Consider the following 8,700-nt stretch of genomic DNA (forward strand, 5'->3'; position numbering starts at 1 on the left):
GCTTCATCACTAGCCCAGTTTAAGCCAGACTCTATAGTCCTATGCAATATAAGGTAACATCTGAATAATGTATAATTCAAGTGCACAGTCTGGAACCTGATCACTAGAAGTGGTGGATGTGGGGAAGAGGTGGGGCTGCATTAAGGTGCTTATTTGCGATTTTGGCCAATTTCATGCAAAGATGCAAACACAGTCAGCTGATTAAGGACTGCTGCATAGATTCCTTATATACTTTTTTGTATAAAGACATGAGCAATGTATTTTTTAGTAAGTCAGAGGTTCTGAATCTTTAATATGTTAGTACACACCTAAAGTGGCAACTAGCTTGCAATGTGTCTTGACACATTGGTTATGAATCAGTATGCTCAATTTAGAACTATGGGCCTCAGCAGGAATTTCCTGAACAGAGGCACACTTAGTAACTTGGCCCTCAGTGTCAATGCACATACCATATGAACCAGGTTAATGCCTTGCCATCCAGTCACTGTACGCAGAAAGTGTAGTCTCATGAAGCCTGCACAGAAAACAGTAAGAATACAGCATTTTTATAATGTAACAGAGCAGTGCTTCTCAACTTATTCAATTGTGCACAGTTAAGTTAATCTATTTTGATGTTTCCACAAATAAAAATCCTGAAAACATGACTTGTTAAGGGTGCTTGAGGACTGGAGTCGAGAAGCATTGTTACAGAGACATGTACAGAAAGTACGAGGGTGGGGTAACCAACTTTCACATATATCTAACAAAAAAACAAAACAAATACCTCGCTAGAGTAAGGGACATACATACAGCATACAATGTCCAATCACATAAAATAATTTACCTCTGCTATAAAGTATGGGAAGATGATATGTCATTTTCCTCACACTGCACTAATAAATGAAGTTGGTAACGATGTAATTGTATGTAACAATCTAATGCCCGGTACACACCAGGGCGACTCTCTCATGATGTACATCGTGTGTGGGTCGTCCGACCTGCTCACAATCACGCGGAGCACACGACTCTCTCACGATGTGCACTGTGAGCGGGTTCCGATCCCATCGCGACCCGCACCCGGGTGTTTGGTCATATTCAGATCCTACCTGCTGCAGGTAGGATCTGAATAACGACCGACTGACCCGCGGGGCCGCGCATCGGATCAGAACAGGCAAAAAAGGGCCCAATCTACCTACAATCTACATCCAATTGGTCAGGATTGGATCTAGATTGATGGGATTGGGCCCTTGTCGTTCTGGTGTATACCCTGCAATCTCTAACGTGTGCTTACACTGCCACTATGGAGAAAAGACAAGTTTGTGGCAGGGGGGATGGACGGACCCTACAGCTTCAGACCAGGGTACAGAGTGGTGTAGGAATGGAGTGACACGGCATACACTGGGTCCAAATGTCCAGTTGTATAATAAAGCAGGAAGAAGGGTAAATATACCGGTATCCTCACATATCATTCTGTACTGCTATGTTTTCATCCAATATAATTGCAAAATATAGCATCACAAATAATAACATGATAGATTCCAGTTTACATGGATATGGAGTCCCTGTAATGCAGGGCTGGGCAACACCGGCCCTCCAGATGTTGATGAACTACACATCCCAGCATAACTTGCATCAGTTTCAGCATGGCCACATAGCAAAACTGATGCAAAGCATCCTGGGATGTGTAGTTCATTAACATCTGGAGGGCCGGTGTTGCCCAGCCCTGCTTAATGTAACTACAGTGAAAGAGAATACTACAATCCCATGAAACACACTGCTGGCTAGTTCATATAGCCTTTATAGTAACCTGTACACACTTGCCAACTTGCTGGACTGTTTCTTCTATGTCATTCATAAACCACTCATGCAATTGTTGTGGCACCCGCATGTCACATGACTGTCTGCTTCTGTGAGGTGCAGAGTCTTTTGCAAATAATCTTTAGGAACATGTAGGTTTCTATTTACATGCAAACATACCAGCATTTTAAAAATATAAAAATACAGACCATCTGTTCTTTATAATAGATTTTTATAAGAGAAAGTCCTATTTTATCTGCAGTAATCCTCCATGAAGTATAACCACTTCTCTGCCAAGCTGTTGGCTCAGATATAAGCACTAAGGGTGACATTCTATGGAATGCGAGAAAAGCGCATTTATTTATCGCACTCCACATCGCCGCACTTTCTGAATTCGCATTTTTTGGTCATAATTCGCATATTTAATGGTATGCGCATTAGAGGGTAAAAAGTGCGATTGAATGCGATAATGGGCGAATTTTCGGCATGAAAATGTGCGATTTTTAGGCATGAAAATGTGCGAATTTGAGCTTATGTGCGATTTTGGGTTTGTATTAAAAAAAAAAAAATTGTGTGGGGTCCCCCCTCCTGAGCATAACCAGCCCCGGGCTCATTGAGCCGGACCTGGTTCCAAAAATACGGGGAACAAAAAGTGTAGGGGTCCCCCGTATTTCTGGAACCAGCCCCGGACTTTTGGACCGGTCCTGGTTCCAAAAATACGGGGGACAAAAAATCTGGGGGTCCCCCGTATTTTGAAACCAGCACCGGGCTCCAACAGCCTGCAGTGTCATGCCACAGCCGGGGGACACTTTTTACATAAGGTCCCCCGGCCGTACCATGAGCACCGTGGCTGGTCAGCCTTGGACGGGGTACCTGGAGGAGTGGGGACCCCCCCAATAAAGGGGTCCCCCCCCCAAGGATTCACCCATCCAGGGCTGAAGCCCGGGGCTGTCACCGGCGTCCCTGGCCAGTGGACGCCGGCCTGATGGTTTCAATCCTAACATTGCTTTATACAGGAGAACTACAAGTCCCAGCAGACCTCCCCGCAGGCTGGGACTTGGAGAACCACAAGTCCCAGCATGCGGGGCATTAATGGGCCCGCTGGGACTTGTAGTCCACCTGTAAAAAGAATGTTAAAAAAACACACACAGAAAAGTAAAACTTTATTACATACACATCCACACACCTCACTTTTACAACCACATACTTTATTGGGGGTTCCCCACTCCTCCAGGTACCCTGTCCAAGGCTGACCAGCCACGGTGCTCATGGTACGGCCGGGGGACCTTATGTAAAAAGTGTCCCCCGGCTGTCGCATTTCACTGCGGGCTGTTGGAGCCCGGTGCTGGTTTCAAAATACGGGGGACCCCCAGATTTTTTGTCCCCCGTATTTTTGGAACCAGGACCGGTCCAAGAGTCCGGGGCTGGTTCCAGAAATACGGGGGACCCCTACACTTTTTGTCCCCGTATTTTTGGAACCAGGTCCGGCTCAATGAGCCCGGGGCTGGTTATGCTCAGGAGGGGGGACCCCATGCAATTTATTTCTAAAAAAAACACATTTTTTACCGCAGAACCCTGCACAGATCTCAATGATCTGTGCAGGGTTCTGGCCAACTCGCATATCAGAACCTAGTCTGAAAAAATGGCAATTATTAGAAAAGTTAAAAGTGCGATTTGTGAAATCCCATTCCATTAAATAAGCAAATTGTATACTTTTCTATTGGAAAACATCTGGATGCGATAAAAGTGCAAATTTTTACCGCACTTTCAGTACGCATGACTTATCGCAAAAAATATGCGATTTAGGGACCTTTTCGCATCATATTAAATATGCAAATTCAAGGAAAAATGCGATTTAGCTGTTTTCTGAAGAAAACTCGCACTCCATAGAATGTCACCCTAAATGTCTTCCCTTTTACTTTCAAATTTTACAATGGAAAGGTGGTGAGGGAGCTTTGTAACTAGTCTTTTTAGAACAATGATTTGCAATGGTTGACAATTTGATTCAACAACCAACTATATTATTAATTAATATTTTTTATAGAAAATGGCAGAAACATTTAATCCAAACTAAGTAACATGTGCATTGCTATAGTGGGTGCCATTACTATTGGACCCAAAGGGCCTCAAATCTAGGTTATATAGTTGCATACAAATTTCCTAATTTGCCTGCTAGGTGCCCATACAGCACCGCAGACTGGATACACTGTTCAACGGCCAGCTATGATCGATGATCTGTCAGGTAATCCGGGATATTAAGTATGTTAAAAAAATTTTTTTACACATGTTTAATATCCCTGATACCCTGAAATGACCATCAGGGGATTGGAGGGATTGCTCCAATACACCGCTGGTGTATGGGCACCTTTAGCAATTGGATCTGTCCCCTTTCTCAGTTTCAATAGGGTAAAAATCCATTTTCAGTTAGATCTGTATGTAGTGGATGTTATATTTGTAAGGGGCCCAGTAATGTGGCATAATCTGAAGCAGTGGGCAATATAATGTGGCATAATCTAGCCTGCTCAATGTAATGTGGTCTCATATGAGCTGGAGGGTAGTATAATGTTACATAATGTAATGTGTATAATATGAATTGGTGCACTAATGTGATAATTTGAATTAAGAGTACTGTGTGGCATAATGTTTATTGGTGGCCATACACTGTGACATCATGTAAATTAGGACACTACCATATTTAATAAAATAAACTAGGGCACTGTGACAGGGCATAACATTAACTAGGGCATAATTATGGTTAAAAAAAGTAGGGCACTAATTATCTGCTGTTGCTATGATGCCCCCAATGTTCTGGCTATGCCCCTGGTAAGCAACATTCACCTATCACTACAATCAAAAAAGCTTAATCAGTCCTAATGGTTCCTAACAAATTTAAAAAAAGGTAAACTGATAGTGGTAAATTGGGTGAAAGGTGAGCCAGGTGAACATATTCATTTTCTTTACAAATAGAAGTAACAACAAATACAGGCCCTTATTCTGGTTGGTGCGGCCAGAGCCGCACACGGGGCTCCGGCCCCACAAACCAATCCCCGCCCACCCTACGGATCGCCACGGCCGTCCGTACACGGACGGCTGGCGATCCGCATTAAAATGGTGGAGGCTACGCCTCCACCATGGTGGGAGCTGCCCCCTGCATTCGATGGTCGTCGACCATCGAAGGCAGGTCCGCACGCCGCGGCAGCTCCCGCAAGCTAAGACCACACGGACAATCGTCCGTGTGGTAGCTTGTATGGGGGCTGAAAGCTGACATCCGGCGACGTCAGCTTTCCGCCCCCATGAGTGGCGTCATGCCCTCATTACCATGCATACGCCCCGCGTTTGCATGGGAACGCCCATGAAACGCGGGGCGTACACATAGGGAAATGAGGGCATGATGCCTCTCACGCCCCTATCCGCCCCCTTTGCGGCGGACGAAATCCGTCTGCGGCGAAGGGGGCTGCACATGCGCAGATTCACCTCTGCGCATGTGCAGACCAAAAACATCGGCGGTACGGCCGCACGCGGGCCGTACCGTTCCGATCTGAATAAGGGCCACAGTTAGGCAAAACGAGGGCAGCATAGGCCAGAGTGCAGTTAAGAGCCCGGGGATTTGGGGGTTAAACGCAGATGCTATGCAGCACAGAGCAGTGTATGATTCATAGGCAGTTTAGCATGTGGTGCATCTGGGCCAATCAGCACCAAGAGGGGAGGTAGCTTAAGCGGGGTATATAGGGTCCAGCTCTGGGGTAGGAACTTCCTCTTGGAATCCGGATCTACACAGTGCAGCACGCGAAGCTAAGTACCATTTACCTTGTTTGTAGGCCTGTATACATCGCGCAGCTGCAATCATGTCCGGCCGCCCCAAGAGATCTGCTCCACCTCCACGGTGGTTGGCGGACGCCGCCCGCCCGCTGGTCACTGTGCCAGCGCGCGGCGGTGGGAGGGGAGGCAGCAGGTCGGCCGCGACCGCGTCATCACGGGTGCGCGCGCCGTCTCCTGCGCTGTCTTTTACTGGGGGGGCAGGTTTTCCCCACACATGGAAGTGGCTCCCCGGCTCAGCAGGGCTCTGCTGTGAGCGGGGAGCACGCTGCTTCATCAGCGCGCTCAGTGCGCCCAGCAGCGAGTAGCGCTGCTGGGGACAGCGCTTTGGCGCCATCTGCTGGCATCCTAACGCCAGCGCAGGCTGTGCAGGCTTCAATGGTCACCCCGCGTGCCTCAGGCAGCGGGGTGAGTGATGGTGGGGCTTCAGACAGCGGGGGGGATGGAGGGGTGCCCCCCAGGACCAGTACCCCGTTAGCACAGGGTCCAGGTAGCCCGCTGCAGGTCATAACAGGGGGCCCCACATGGAGCCCTCTGCGGATGCATGCAGGGGGTCAGCACAACGCGGGTCAGGGCCTCTTGGCTTCTCTGACAAACATCATGGCCCCTGTAAGGGGGCCGCTCATTCCCTTGGGCTGGGACGATGGCCGTGGGGACGCTTACGTCGGCGGCCGGGTGGATGGCGGTGCCGCTCCCTTTCAGGGCTGGCAGGCCCCGCAGCAACAATGGCATCAGGGCCAGCAGCCCTTCCCTTCGGCCCCTCAGGGTTTCGCCGGGGCTCCGGCGGGGCAGGGGGGACCCCAGGGGTTTAGCCATGCAGGGTTTGGGGTGGGCCAGCAAGCCTATATGCAAGCCCCCGTGCAGCAGCAGCAGCAGTGGGCGTTTCCCGCCCCAAATACAGGGGGGTACCCGGGGTATCCCATGCCTAACCCACAGTACGGGCCCTACCCAGGGAGCCAACCGGCCCCTTTCCCTTACTTCCCCCAAACAGCGGGGGCAGCTGGGGGGTTTCCCGGGGGGTATTTTGGGGGGGCATGGCAGGGTGCGGGTGCACCGAACCCGCAGGTCCCTGGTGGGCAACAGCAGTCTTTTCAAGGGGCGGCCTATGCACACCCCAACATGTACACCCAGGCTCAACAGGTCAACCAGGTTTATGCGACTGGGGGCCCGGGGAGCTCTGGTACAGCAGCGGGGGGGGTCAGTGAGGGTGACGGGTTCGGGATATGGTCCTAACACTGTCCCTCTATCTCCCGAGGTATCTTCTGTCGGTGGTGTGAGTGTTGTCTTCGGAGGGTCGTCCCAAGAGGAAGACACAGAACGGTCCAGGAGGGCTCCGGAATCTCGGCCGGCAACACCAGTGGCGGATCCAGCCCTAGCCAGGGGCCCAACACCCGCTTCCAGGCGGATCGAGACCCCGGCTTCTACGTCTGGGACAGAAACATCTACTCCCGCAGGGCCGGTGGCCACGCCACGGGTGGACCCCGTGGTTCAAGGCGAGGCTTCAGGAGACGGTGAGCATGATAATACTTCAGACTGTGCATCCTCTTCCTCCCACTCGTCGGCTAGCAGTGACGAGTCTGGTTCCCCCAAGCGCCCGCGCAAGTTTGCAAAAATGGTTGCGCGCGCGGTAGCGAAGAAAGTGGGTGGCACTAAGCGGGTTAGGAAGGAGGCGGAGACGGAATTAGTTCCCACGGCAGGCGATATGGTCCATTGCACCAATACCGCCATGGCTCGGGGCCTGCGTAAGGGGATAAAGGACAAGATCAAGAGGGGAAAGTTTGTTGACTTCTTTACACTGACAGTCGACATGAAAAAAGATTTTGAAGCAGCCAAGAAGGCGGGGAGTGGTAGTGAGGCGGCCTTCAAAGGCTTCCACAATTGGCTTAAAGGTTTCCTGATCTTCTCTTCATGTTACCTAAGCACAAGGCCCGGTGAGCACGGGAACGTCTTGCGCTACCTGTTCCTGGTAAACGAGACGTTCACGGACTATAAGGGGCAGGCGTGGCGGAATTATGACGAGAAATTCCGCCTCGCCCATGCTGGGTCAAGGGTCATGCCCATGGGCTGCAAGCACGTGGAGATATGGCTCGAGGTCATCGGCAAGGGGCAGCATAGCTCGGATAGCTCTGGCAGGAAGCCATTTCCTGCGGCCAAACCCGGTTCCAAAGCCGGCGGCAAAGGGAAGTGCTTTGCATTTAACGAGGGCAAATGTGACAGGGGCGCCTAGTGCCGCTTCCGTCACGACTGCAGTAACTGCGGGGGGGGGGCACCCCGCCAAATCTTGCAGGTCAGCAGGCAAGGGCGGAGACCAGGGGGACGCCGGCACTAGCGGAAAGTAAGGCCCGTCCCCAATTGTAGTAGAGGCCCTGGCCCGCAGGTTAATGGCGTACCCCAACAGGGCTGACGCACGGTTTTTATTAGAAGGGTTTAGTTTCGGTTTCCCCTCCCCATCCCCGACGGAATCAGAGTTTCCTCCATCAGGAATCTCAAGTCCGCTAGGGATTTTCCCGATGTGGTCCGCCAGAAGGTTCAGGCTGAGGTGGCCATGGGCAGGATGGCGGGCCCCTTCCAGGGGGACCCCCTACCTGACATGTGTTTTTCCCCCCTCGGGGTGGTCCCTAAGAAGACCCCGGGTAAGTACAGGTTGATACAACACCTGTCACACCCCCATGGCGCGTCCATAAACGACGCCATCCCGGATGAGTTCTGTAGTGTGCAGTACCAGCTATTTGACGAGGTGCTGGACATAGTCCGGGGTTTCGGCCAGGGAGCCCTTATGGCCAAACTGGATATTGAGTCCGCGTTTAGGCTCCTCCCACTGCACCCCAGTTCCTTCAGGTTCATGGGTTTCAGGTTAGATGGGGGCTCTTACATTGATAAGTGCCTGCCGATGGGCTGTTCTGTCTCCTGCTCCTACTTCGAGAAATTCAGTACGTTTCTGCACTGGTGCATACAGAGCAGTACTGGCTGTGCGGGCGTAGCCCATTACCTGGATGACTTTCTCTTTGTGGGACCAGGAGACGACAGCACATGCGCTAATATATTGTCCCGGGCGGTTTCCCTGCTGACGGAGCTGGGGGTCCCCATAGCTGCAGACAAGACGGAGGG

This window comes from Crinia signifera, chromosome 2, assembly GCF_055691185.1.
Source record: "Crinia signifera chromosome 2, ASM5569118v1, whole genome shotgun sequence".
Classification (NCBI taxonomy): Eukaryota; Metazoa; Chordata; class Amphibia; order Anura; family Myobatrachidae; genus Crinia; species Crinia signifera.